This window comes from Mus pahari, chromosome 15 (genome assembly GCF_900095145.1).
Source record: "Mus pahari chromosome 15, PAHARI_EIJ_v1.1, whole genome shotgun sequence".
In the NCBI taxonomy this organism is placed as follows: Eukaryota; Metazoa; Chordata; class Mammalia; order Rodentia; family Muridae; genus Mus; species Mus pahari.
The window spans coordinates 14,304,713-14,319,169 of record NC_034604.1 but is presented as its reverse complement, the minus strand read 5'-3'; positions in this window follow the sequence as shown (position 1 = coordinate 14,319,169).

Below are 14,457 nucleotides of genomic sequence, written 5' to 3'. Positions count from 1 at the left end.
AAAGAATATATTTATTTTTTGTGTGTGTATGTGTTACTTCACTTGGAAATATATTTTCCTACCTGTATCTACTTACCTGAAATTTTGATAATGTTCATTTTTTCCTACTAATTAAATATAATCCATGGTTTAATTTTTTAAATTAGTGTTTAGTGATATGCTACAATTATAAATAAATATAGGGTACAGGCTTAGGTTTTGATATGACTTCATTACTTAATAACAAATTTAAAGCAAATAGTAAATATATCACATAAAATACTTGTTATTTCTGTTGAAAGATTATTGATAAATGGGAACTCATGAAACTGGAAAGCTTCTCTAAGGCAAAGACTTAATCAATAAGACAAATCAGCAACCTACACCAATGTAGGGCTAATATCCAAAGTATATAAAGAACTCAAGAAACTAACCTCCAAATAAACAAACAACCCAATTTTTAAAAAAATGGGGTATTGAGCTAAACAGAGAATTCTCAACAGCGGAATCATGAATGGCAGAGAAGCACTTAAAGAAATATTCAATATCTTTAGTCATCAGGGAAATGCAAATCAAAACAACCCTGAGATTCCACCTCACACCAGTCAGAATGGCTAAGATCAAAAACTCAGGTGACAGCAGATGCTAGCCAGGATGTGGAGAAAGAAAACACTCCTCCATTGATGTTGGGATTGGAACTACTGGTACAACTACTCTGGAAATCAATAATGAGATTCCTCAGAAATTGGAAATACGAAGATTATTTTAAAAATTATCTTCTAATTATATTAACCTCAGCATTTTCATACTAATTTTGTGATATTTTGTATATTTTCAACATCTACATTTTCACACATTGCCCTCTGGAGTTAAGGGTTGAAGAGTAAGCGAATTGGAGAGTAAGCAGAATTGAAGAGTAAGCAGGTTGGAAAGGAAGAAAGACAAGACAATAAATCTACAATAAAACTAATGAAGTTGAAATTTTTCATAAAATATCTACATTTTAATGTCTATGGTATGTCCAGTATATTGGAGGGATATTTTCTTCAATGAATGACTAATGTTCAATAAGGACAAATTAAATATTTGTAGTATAGTTACTGAAACCTATTAAATGCATCAGGTGGATTTCTTTTTAATTGACTTTATTTTCATCAGTGACATACCTATAAAAGTCATCATTAATGTCTTTTAAATTAATGATGAAGGCACAAATTCAGCACCAGCATGGTAATAAGCAAGAAATACTCTAGGACTAAATTAGTAATTCTAATCCATAAGTATGTGACTAACTGCATCTCTTTGTTCATGAAAGTTAAAGTACATTCTTTTAAGTATCAGAATTAGTAGGTAAGCTTTTATTTTAATAAAAATCATTAACTTTATTTCTAAATCCTAAATGCTTTAAGATTTTGGAGCATATCCTATTTTACATCATAATAAAAGAAATGAGTCCTATTAATATTCTCATCTGCTGTTACTTATAATTAGGATGTATGGACGCAAATAATTTTTATGTATCTGTGGTCATAAAACAGCAAATGAATAGGTTTCTCTGAAAATAATCAGAGATATTTTAATGGGTTTCTGGAAATTATTTTTATACACTTGTAATATGGACACTAAACTCAATCTAAAAAATTTCAAATGATATATAATACACACACACACACACACACACATATTCAAAAGTGCTGCAGTGATTCTTAGCAGTAGTTAATCACCTTAAAATATACAATGCTTTGAGTTCAACCCTTGAGACACATATCATTAAATTTAGCATTAAAATAGTTTAAAATTACAAAGGAACTCTAAGACAAACGAGTTCTTTATATTTTATTCTGTCCAAGGTGATAGCATGAAATAATTAATAATAATAATAATAATTAATAATAATAATAGTAAGAATAGTAATATCCACAAATACCCAGTTTATCCTGACATGGGTTCCATGAGGCAATGTGTAGCTTTTGTAGACAAGATTACTATATTGGGACATTCAAATGAATTAGCTCACCAGTAACTGTTTAAATAAACCAGTAACTATTAAGTTAGCCAATGCAAATGAGGAAAGGTGGTTACAGAAACAGAATCTGGGAAATCTTTTCAAAAAGGAAACATAACTACAAAAGCCATGAGGAAAATTTGAGGAATTATACTACATGAGTGAAATGACATAGAACGTTGGTCATTGAATCAACAAAACTCAAGAAATGACTTGTACTCTAGTAAGACATGAGAAAGGTGAGAAAAGCAATACTTTTACAAACATAATCGAGTCCACTTTTTGATACTATATATATCAACTATTTTACCTGTGAGAGACATGTGAATTACACATCTGTAATTCCCTAGATTTGTACATACTATAATAGAATTAGTCAATTTCAAGCAAACTCTCAATATAAAAACTCTGAACAAAAAAATATTTGTCTACAGAACCATAGTTTAAGTTACATCCTTCATGATACAAATGTGAAATCAATATGAATACAGAACAACCCTGAGGCTCACCTTCTACTTAGAAACGGGAAAGAACAAAATCACTCAGATCTGTTTTCTACTTAGGATGAATCATGATGACAGCAGAAAGGATATCTTTCATTTATAACTTCATTTTATAAAAGCAGTGAACAAAGAGAGAAAAGGAGTAAGAGCTTCTATTAAAGCTAGTGGAAAACAACAAGAAACCCATAGCCTTTTGGGAAATACTCTAGAGTCAAATGATACAGGAAGGGAACCAATTATAAACTGGAACAAAAGAATTTCCTCATACAGGAGATGCTAACCTAACTGTTACTCCATGAGGCAATAGCTAAAACCTTCAACCTTCAACGCTGCATCAAATACTTCTGAATGACATGATATGAAAAAAAAAAAGAAAGAAAAAAGAAAGAAAGAAAGAAAGAAATGCAAGGAAAAGAAACAAGGGATTGTGACAATATCCATTAAAAAGGAAATTTAGATGCATCAACATGATGGAGATATGCAAAAGAACACAAAAGGAACATAGACAATGTTAGTGTGATTGTTTCTAAAGGATCTTAAAAACTCAATAATTACTGTACTATTTTGGCAGACAGCATTTATACAATTGTGCAATATCATGAATAAGACACAGTACTAGAATTAATTCATCAAACTAAAATCCCTTTTTTTTCTCTTTAGACTTTAACTCTTTATCATATAATTTTATATTATATTTTAAACATTGTAGTTGCTTTTTGGGTTTGAGATTCGATGCTGTTTGTGATACTGATTCATCGATTATGCTAGTGGAAAACAGTGTGAAATGATGACTGAAAGTCTGCATCTCAAACATAATTTTCTAGATCACATGTTAATCAGTGCTAACAAATATATTTCAAATACTTATTATTTGCATTTTTGAACATTCATATCACAATTTTAAGCCTTATAATTCAAAAGTGTGCTTTTTTTGTGAAAAAGATATCTGAGACTATGGGTTCTTAATTATCCAGCACACTGACAAGCACCAAGTTGAATTAATTTATTGCTATCTGATAATGAAAGTGAACAAATGAGTCACCTATTCTGTACTGAGTGAAAAGAATACTGCACAAATGAATAGATTAATATAACAATCTTTAATTAGGAATGAAAGACCATAAAAGAATTGCCATTGTAAACTTATAAAAATATAATTGTGTCTTATTTTAAAGTAAAGATGTGTCAATTGTCTATGTCATGGTGACATAGATAGATAGATGGATAGATAGATAGATAGATAGATAGATACATAGATAGATAGATGATAGATAGTTTAGAAATAGTATAAAATTATAATTAGACAATTTACAAATAATGATATAAGAAAAGTAAAAATGGAAAGTTTCAGAAAATGTGTCTATACTTTTTAAAATGGAAATTGTCACATTAAAAAAGGTGGAAACTCATCACAAGGTACGATTCATACAGACTAAAATCGCTTCATTAGACTATGAAAGCATTTTAAAAAGCCATATCTTAGAAGACATCTCATTTTCTGTTTAGATTTCTCTATTTTGTATGTATTTAACCAACTATATCTCTCTGGATTTTATTCAAAACTCTTTGTGTTTTCCACTGCATTGTGCTCCCTTGCTTTATGTGTGCTCCTATATTTATGACTGGCCTTATTTCTTCAGAATTATTTAACATTTTTTATTAAGGTGTAGTTGATAGAAAAATAACTGCTTATATGGTTTGTTGTTTTAACAGGAAATTAATGGAAGAAAATCCATGGATTAGAGAGAAGGCAGCAATGTATATATAGAGAGTTAGGAGAGAAATGCAATTGTAGTATAATAACAAAATGTTAAATAAAAAGTTTTTTAAAACAAATTTAAAGTCCTTAAGTGCATATTATTTTACTATACCCTGAAGGTCCTTGTACAGAAAGTTTCTAGACTATGCCCTTGCATATCCTCTGAACAACTACTCCCATTTTCTTCACTGCAGCCCTAGCAATAAATATCTTACCAGTGGCATACCTGAGGGGGTTTTTTGTTTGTTTGTTTTTGTAGCCTTATAAGACACTTTAGGTAAGTGGAATAACAAACACATGGCTTTCCTTCTATGGTCAAATACCCCACTAAGCTAAAAGAACTCTAAATTCTTTGGGGCAAATGGTAGAATTTCTAACAAATTCTGAATAATATTGCTTTGCCATGAAAGCATTGGACGTTACTTCCTTAGCTTGCCAATGGATAAATACTCCAACATAGAGTCCGTCATTGTATTGGATAGTTTTATGCCAACTTAAATTTATTTGAGAAGAGGGAACTTCACTTAAGAAAATGTCTCCATAATATTAGGCTGCAGGAAAACCTGAAGGGAATTTTCTTAATTAGTGATTGATGGGATATTCCAGCACATTGTGGTTGGAGCAATTGCTGGGCTTGTGCTGAGTAGGATCTAAAAGAAAACAAGTAGGAAGCAAATCATAAGCAAAACCCTTTATAGCCTCTTGAATAAGCTCTTGCCTCCAGCTTCCTGCCAAACTTAGATTCTATTCTCACTTCCATCACTGAAGAGTATGATGTGCAAGTATAAGAAAAATAAACCATTTTCTCCACAAGTTGCATTTCTTGATCATAATGTTTCATCACAGCAATAGTAACTGCAACTAAAAGTCGTTATGAATAAAAATGAAAGGAACATGTACTTAACTGTAAAAGCTCACATAATATCCAGAAGGGGAGTATACTAGCTCTTTTTTTAATTTTCTTTATTTACATTTCAAATGCTATCCAGAAAGTTCCCTATACCCCCCAGCCCCTGCTCCCCTACCCTCCCACTCCCACTACTTGGCTCTGGCCTTCCCTTGTGCTGGGTCATATAAGTTTGCAAGACCAAGGGGCCTCTCTTCCCAATGATGGCTGATTAGTCCATCTTCTGATACATATGCAGCTAGAGACACAAGCTCAGGGGGTACTATGTTCATAGCAGCCTCATTTATAATAGCCAGAAGCTGGAAAGAATCCAGATGTCCCTCAATAGAGGAATGGATGCAGAAACTGTGGTACATTTACACAATGCAGTACTACTCAGCTATTAAAAACAACAAATTTATGAAGTTCCTGTGCAAATGGATGTATCTGGAAGATATTATCCTTAGTGAGGTAACCCGATCACAAAAGAAGTCATTCGATATGCACTCACTGATAAGCGGATATTAGCCCAGAAACTTGGAATACCCAAGATACATTTTGCAAAATACAAGAAAACCAAGAAGGATGAACATCGTGTGGATACTTCATTCCTCCTTAGGATAAGAAACAAAATACCCATGAAAGGATATAGATACAGACACAAAATTTAGAGCTAAGATGAAAGGATGGACTATTCAGAGACTACCCCATCAGGGGATCCATTCCATCATCAGCCACCAAACCCAGATACTAATGCACATGCCAGCAAGATTCTGCTGAAGGGACCCTGATATAGTGGCCTCTAGTGAGGCTATGCCAGTACCTGGCAAAGAGAAGTGGATGCTCACAGCCAGCTATTGGATGGAACACAGGGCCCCCAATGGAGGAGCTAGAGAAAGTACCCAAGGAACTGAAGGGGGCTGCAACCCTGTAGGTGGAACAACAATATGAACTAACCAATACTAGCTCTTTTTATATCAACCTGATGTGAACATGAGTCATCTGAAATGAAGGACACTCAAGAGAGAAATGTATCTATAAGATCCAGTTATTGAACATTCTTATTAGTGAATGGGTGACAGCCTAGCCCATTGTGGGTGAAGTCAACCATGGCATCTGTAAGGAAGTCAATTGAGGGAGCAATTAGGAGCAGGACAGCAAGCAGCATGCCTCTATGGCCTCTGCATCAGCACCTCCCTCCAGGTCAGATCCTATTGGATTACCTGTACTGAGTTACTTCACTGTAAATAATAATAAGAAAGTGTAAGAAAAATGAGTGCTTTCCTTCCCAGTTGCTTTGGCTGTTTATTTCATCTTAGTAACAGAAACCCTGTTTAAGATAAAATTGATAGTGGGAATAGGGAATGGGTGTGACAGACCTAACCATGTCATATTGGAACACATAGTGAAGGAATTTTGATCTTTAAGCTACAAAAAGAAAAAAAAAACCATAAAATGCTTAAAATTTTGTAAGCATTGTTTTTTGTCTGTTTGCTTTTGTCATTATTATTGCTGCTTTTCTTTCTTTGGATTTGTTTTGTGATTGTTTGGTTTTGTTTTTTAACATAATTTTACTGAATAACTGAAAAATTCACATAATGTACCCTGATTGCCTTTCCTTCCTATGCCTACCCTTTCCCTTATAACATTCTCAAAAGAATAACAGAAAGAAAAAAAAAAAAGGAAAGAAAAAGACCATGTCCAATTTGTCTTGCCTGTATACTCACTGGTGAGTGGTCAAACTCTCAGTCCCTTATAGAAAACAGAACATCCCCATCAATATCCCTGTCACAGCTATAACCTGTGAAGAACTACAGGGCAGGATCTCTATCACAATTGTGAGACTTAACTTCAATTTTTGATAGGGTTATTTGGTTCTCTGGAGTCTAACTTCATGAGTTCTTTGTATATATTGGATATTAGCATTCTATCAGATTTAGGATTGGTAAAGATCTTTACCCAATCTGTTGCTTGCCATTTTGTCCTATTGACAGTGTTCTTTGCCTTACAGAGGCTTTGTAATTTCATGAGGTCCCGTTTGTCAATTCATGATCTTAGAGCATAAGCTATTGATATTCTGTTTGGAAGTTTTTTCCCTGTGCCCATGTGCTCAAGGCTCTTTCCCACTTTCTTTTCTATAAACTTATGTGTATCTTCTTTTATGTGGAGGACCTTGATCCATTTGGACTTGAGCTTTGTACAAGGAGATAAGAATGGATTAATTTGCATTCTTCTGCATGCTAATTTGCCTATTGAAGCAGCACCATTTGTTGAAAATGGTGTCTTTTTTTTTTCAAAGATGAAGTGACCATAGGTGTATGGTCTCATTTCTGGATCTTCAATTTTAATCCATTGATTTACCTGCCTGTCACTGCACCAATACCATGAAGATTTTAATCCCAATTGCTCTGTATTACAGCTTGAGGTCCAGGATGCTGATTACCCCCCACAATTCTTTTGTTATTCAAATGAATTTGAGAATTGCTCTTTCTAACTCTATGANNAATTGAGTTGGAATTTTGATAGGGATTGCATTGAATCTGTAGATTGCTTTTGGCAAGAGGGCCATTTTTACTATATCCTACCTATCCATGAGCATGGAGAATTGTTCCAGCTTCTGTGGTCTTATTCGATTTAATTCTTCAGAGACTTGAGGTTCTTATCATATAGAGCTTTCACTTGTTTGGTTAAAGTCAGATCAAGATACTTTGTACTGTTTGCGACTATTTTGAAGGGTGTCATTTCCCTAATTTCTTTCTCAGTTTCTTTATCCTTTATAGGAAAGCTACTGATATGTTTGAGTTAATTTTATATCTGTCCATTTTTGCTAAAGTTGTTTCTCAGCTGTAGGTGTTCTCTGATAGAGTTTTGGGGTCAATGAAGTATACTATGATATCATCTTTAAATAATGATATTTTGACTTCTTCCTTTCCAATCCTACATCCAACATAGGGCTAATATCCGCTACAGAGAACTCAACAAGTTAGCCTCCAAAGAACCAAATAACCCTATCAAAAAATTGGGTACAGAGCTAAACAAACAATTCTCAAGCAAGGTATATTGAATGATTGAGAAACACTTAAAGAAATGTTCAACATCCATAGTCATCAGGGAAATGGAAATCAGAACAACCTTGATTTCACCTCATATCAGTCAGAATGGCTGAGATCAAAAACTCAAGTAACAGCAGATGCTAGTGAGAATGTGGAGAAAGAGGAACACTCCTCCACTGCTGTTGGGATTGCAAGCTGGGACAACCACTCTGAAAATCAGTTTGGTAGTTCCTCAGAAGATTGGACACAGTAATACTATAGGACCCACCTATACCACTCCTGGGCATATACCCAGAAGATGCTCCAACATGTAATAAGAACACATCCTTTACTATGTTCATAGCAAATTTATTTGTAATAGCCAGAAGCTGAAAAGAACCCAGATATCCCTCAACAGAGGAATTGATACAGAAAATGTGGTACATTTATTCAATGGAATTCTACTCACCTATTAAATCCTTAATTTTTGAAATTATTAGATAAGTGGATGGAACAAGAAAATATCATCCAGAGTGTGGTAACCCAATTACACAAGAACACACATGGTATACAATCACTTGTAAGTCATTATTAGCCTAGAAGCTCAAAACACCTATGATACAATTCACAGACCAAATGAAGCTCATGAAGAAGAAAGACCAAAATATGGATACTCTGGTCCTTATTGGAAGGAGGAACAAAATACCCATGGGAGGAGATACAGAGGAAAAAAATGTAGAATAGAGACTGAAGGAAAGACCATCCAGAGACTGCCCAACCTGAGAATCCATCCCACATGCAGTCACCAAACCCAGACACTGTTATTAATGCCAACACGTGCTAGCTGACAGGAGACTGATATAGCTGTCTCCTGGGAGGCTTACAGTGCCTGAAAAATACAGAGGTAGATGCTCCCAGCCAAGCTCTGAGACTGAGCACAGGGTTTCCAATGCAGGAGCTAGAGAAAGGACTGAAGAAGCTGAAGGACTTGCATCCCCATACAAGGAACAACTATATGACCCAACCATTACCCCCAGAGCACCCAGGGACTAAACAACTTACAAAAGAGTGCACATGGAGAGGCCCATAGCTCAAGCCCCATATGTAGCAGAGGACAGCATTGTTGGACATCGTTGGGGGGAGAGGCCTTTGTTCCTATGAAGGCTCAATGCCCTAGTGTAAGGGAATGCCAGGCCCAGGAGTGGGAAAAGCTGGGTTGTTGAGCAGGTGTAGGGGATATGCAATAGGAGGGTTTTGAAAGGGAAACCAGGAAAAGGGATAACATTTGAATTTTAAATAAAAACATTATCTAATAAAATAAGAAAAAAACAGTTCTCTTCAATGCTTTACTGTCTAGACTATTCTCTTCAGTGGTACAGGGGGTAGAGGATGGAAGCTTATTTTGCATTGATGTAGATGACTGCATAACTACAATTGAGAATAAAAGACATAGAAGGCCTCGTTGGTGAGCAATTTTGTGGAATAAAACAATGTTGAGAACAATATAGATGACAGTGGCCTGGCTTGTGATGTTTTAAATGGAAGTTTGAGAGTCCCTTAAAGGCTTTATCAGTGCTATTGCATATTTTCAGTTAAGAATCTCTTGTTCTTGTAAGCTGGGGCTGTAGAAACATCAGCTGTATTAACCAATTTTGTGATTAAAAAATACCCACTGAATAACAAAATGCAAACAAAAAACATTTGATTGTCTAGCACAATTGATGCTGGTCAACTAGAGCTAAGAAAGGAGTGGTCTTTAAAATGATAACAGCCTCTTTGAGGAAAAGTTCCTAGAATTCTTTCCTCAACTTATGTATATAGAAATTATGTTCCAGAGATGGCTCTAGTTGTACATTTAACTGGCAGCTAAATTAGTAGTGTGAGAGTCACAGTTCATTCTGATTTTGATGGCATAATGGGGTCATGAATAGCAGCTGCTATTTAAAGTACAGCTTGGTATTATGAAGAGAGCACAGAAGAGTCTATTGGTGAAAATGTAACCCAGTTACAGCAAGAGACCCCCAGCATTTTAGAGATAACAGTACCATAAAATGACCACCAAGAACAGTGAAATGTGTGGAGTGGAGCTGCCCTTCACTTCAGAGACAAGCTGAAGAAAGAAAGTCTTTAATTTATACTTTATTTTATAGGAGACCAAGATTGAGACACTTTGAACTTTAAAAGAAATGTTGGATTTTACAAAGACTTTGGATTCTAAAAAAGACTGGATATTTTAAAAAGATTGATTTTATGGGACTTTTAAATTTTGAAATTCTTAATACTACAACGGTAATATTCATGTATGATCTTTGGAATGAGCAAGAAAGGAAAGGTTAAATCTTAACAGTTATATGTTTTTGCATAAGGTTGACAAGGGTAAAAGAGCTGACTAGTTTTATTTCAGCTTGACATAAGTTAGGGTAATGTAATTAAGGAACCTCAATTAAGAAAATTTCTCCATAAAATATGGGTGTAGGTCATTTTATAAATTAGTGATTAATGGGGGAGGGCACAGTTCACTGTGGGTGGTGCGATACCTGGGCTTGTAGTCCTGAGATTTATAAGAAAATGGGCTCAGTGAGCCATGAGGAACAAGGTAGTAAGCAGCACCCCTTCATGATCTCTGGTCTTGCCTCCAGGTTCTTCCCATGTTTGAATTCCTATCCTGACTTCCTTCAAGGTGAAGAGCAACTTGGAAGTGAGAGCTGTTCAGGAGCTGCTGTATTTTTAAATACCAAATACTGGCCACCAAGGTCTGGTTGCCGTTCAGAGGAACACATTCTCAAGGACACCAAACGATGTTAGGTAGACTTTGTTTGCCACATTCTTTGACTAATTAAGTAAATGTGGCTAGCAGCAAATTGCTAGGGAGACTAGAGGTCATTATTTTGGTTGCTGGGGTGGAAGTGGAAGGTAGGATCAGCAGGGCAAAATGAGAGAGGGTAGCAGAGGGAGGCAAGCATGGAGACAGACAGACAGACATAGACAGAGAAATAGAGAGAGTGAGGCTTTGGAGCAGGGAGAGAAGATGTAGAACTAGGAAATGGCCCGATGGAGCACAACCAGCACAGGTAAGATGACTATTGGCAAGTAACTTGAGTGTAGCTGGGAAATAGCCAGTCTAGCATAGAAAAAAATAGTTTAGGGGTAATTACCCAGTAATTTTGCTAAACTTCCAAAATAAATTAATAGGACTTTGTCTCTATTTTGGGAGGCTGGCCAGATCAAATTAAGTAGTATAGAGTTCTTAAATATCAAATAACAACAGTAAGTCAAATAGACTGTTTCTTTCCCAACTTGCTTTGGTCATAATTTTTATCAATATAAATACTAAGAAGGAAGGGCAATATCTGGGTAAGAAGGAATTTGTATATTTTTTTAAGATGGGGAGTAGTGCTTCCCTAGCAGGTTTTGAACTCTCAAACTTGCCTCAGTTTACACTGTTTTGAAGATTATAGAAAAATGTGTGATTCTGTTTTTAAATTATTCATGGTCTGTAGTACATAATAAGATGATGTCTACACATGCTCTTCCACACTTTCTACCTTCAGATTCTTGATCCAAACAATTATGAGGAAGGCACTGGACATCAGACTTACCATAATGCTGAGCATTTTTCACTAAATTGTTGGACATTTGTTAAGTCCTAACAGTATTTCTAATTTTTTCTAAACAAAGTTTTATAATTTGTTTTAATTTCTGCTTTACATTATTTACTAGTTCTTTGGGTTTCTATCTCACATTTTTCCTTTGTATAATCATACATTTCAGTATCATGTTTTTGTTGTTCCCACAGCATTAATCTGTGTATAGTCTGCTACGTTTGTATATAAAACATCCCTTTGCTATGTAAAAAACATGAGAAGGTTATTAATACTTACTATTTTGGCTTTTAATGCGTTTTATATAAAAATATTTTAAAAATTGTTTAGAGAGTAATCAGCCATGGAGATTGTGGGGTGTTTGACAACTTGAACTATAACATTCTCTCCTAAAAAAATTCTGAGTGTTTATAACAAGTCTTGGTATTTTCAATTTAAATATTAAGAAACTGTTCTCGATTTTTATAAATCTAAGTGTGCAATAAGTTATTCACACTATAATACTCTCTATAACTCTTCTACATGGATTAGTGACTACACAATGCTACCAGCTACTCCAACTCTCTACCAACACAATGACACACTTTGAAAACCTACACAAGTGTTGGTATCTAAATTGGACATCTGGATTAGAGATAGATTTACAATACCCTCCTCATACTTACTCAATTATTGTCTTTTGATAGATTCTAGGAGACGTATAGTCCTTTTCTTTAGTTGTGTATGGAATGGTTAGCCATAAAACCTGCAGTGGATAGTTCTAAAAACATTGTGTAACAGATGATCTTGAGTAAAACTCCTGTCTTATTTACTGTTCTATGTTGTGAACAGATACAATATCAAGACAACTCATACAAAATAATGCACTCAGTTGGAGGCTCGCTCTACAATAATAGACGATAGTTTAACACCATCATGGTGTGAAGAAGACATGTATATTGTTGAAGGACTAGCTGAGAGCTTTATATCCGCATCTGTAGGCACCAGGAAGAGAGAGAAACATTATAACCCAAGTATGGTCTTCATAATTTCAAAGGCCCATCCCCAGACCCACAATTATCCAAAATGCATATACCTGCTTTAACAAGGACACACCTTTTAATCCTTAAAAATAAATATCACAAAATGGAGAGAAAACATTCAAATATATTATAAAATGGGAGCTTAACCACTAGCCAGTCTCACACAGATCATGTTGAGTAAACTCAGTCTGTCTCCTCAAACAAATAATCAAGAAATATGCATCCATGGGAAAGGAGCTTTGTATGGAGGACATAGCTAACAGAGATGGAAAGGAGATAGTAAAGAAAAAAGTTAAAATATTCCTAGCATGATGTATACATAAAATACTGTCAAAGCACAAATTTAATTAGATAGAAAAAAAGAAATATAAAATGTAATGTCCATGAAAAATGCAAAATAATAAATAAAAGAGAATAATAATTATTGAACATTTATCTTCGTTTTCTCTGTACGTCTATAAAATATAGGTTGAATATTGTTTTCTTTCCTTTATTTTTTAACATTTTTAGATACTAATATAATTATATTATTTTCACTTCCTGGTCCTTCCTCTAAACTCTCCCAGGTAATTGTTTTACTTACTTTCAAATTGATGAACTTTTTTTACACTACTATGTCTCACCAACCTGACTTCATAAATATGAAATGAATAAGAACAATGATAGACATGCTAAATTAGACTTGCGGATTTCTAAGAGGCTTCATTCTTACTCAGTCCTATACATGGATCTACATCATACTAAGGAATGTTTATATGAGGAGAATTATTCATCTCCAGATAAGAAGAAAACCAATTGGTTGTCCAAAATCAAAATCATCTCTGAAAACATATTTACAAATAATATACAGAATGGTTATACATGTGTATGTACAGACACAAACACAAAAAACACAAGTTATAAGCAAGTATTAAATCAATCTAGCCTTTATTTATTTTTTATTTATTTTCTTGTTTATACATGGACACATGTATATATTGTTGAAATTTTCTGGTTATATATCTGTCCATGGTTTTAAAATTATATTTTACCTTTTCAATACTATCCATAGGCATTCTTAAGCTTTAATTTTCTTAATATGTAGATAGTTTTAAGCTTTCTTGAATCTATCAAAATCATGTCAGAGTTATGCCCATATGTGCCTCAGAAAGCTTTGCATAAAAGGATATAGGGAAAACATAGTTATGTATAATATCTTTGTTTCAAAGTATATGGTGTTTTAAAGTGTTTACTCTTTAATTTTTGGCATAGTAACAGGTAAGGAAAGCAAGACTTCTACTTTGTTTGTTTTATTTTTGTTTGTTTTAGGGAGAAGGTCTGACTTTGTGCCCTGGATGGCCAGAACAAATTATGTATACCATGATGGCCTTAAAATTACAGAGATCTACTCACATCTAACTTCTGTTTGCTGGCATTAGAGTATGGTACCACTGCCAGGTATTGTTTTTTTTTATTCAGTTTTAATTTGAGAGTTTTTTTAGTTATAAATTACAACCTCATAAAATAAATGGAGAAAGAATTTCTTTTTAATGAAAAGTTTTAGAAGATTTAGTTTGATATTATTTCATTAACACAGAAGACTGTATCTCCTACATTTTCATTTCTGTAAGGTAGTTTGCTATGTATTATGATGGATTGGGTAGATATAGACTTCATTGTACACAACATT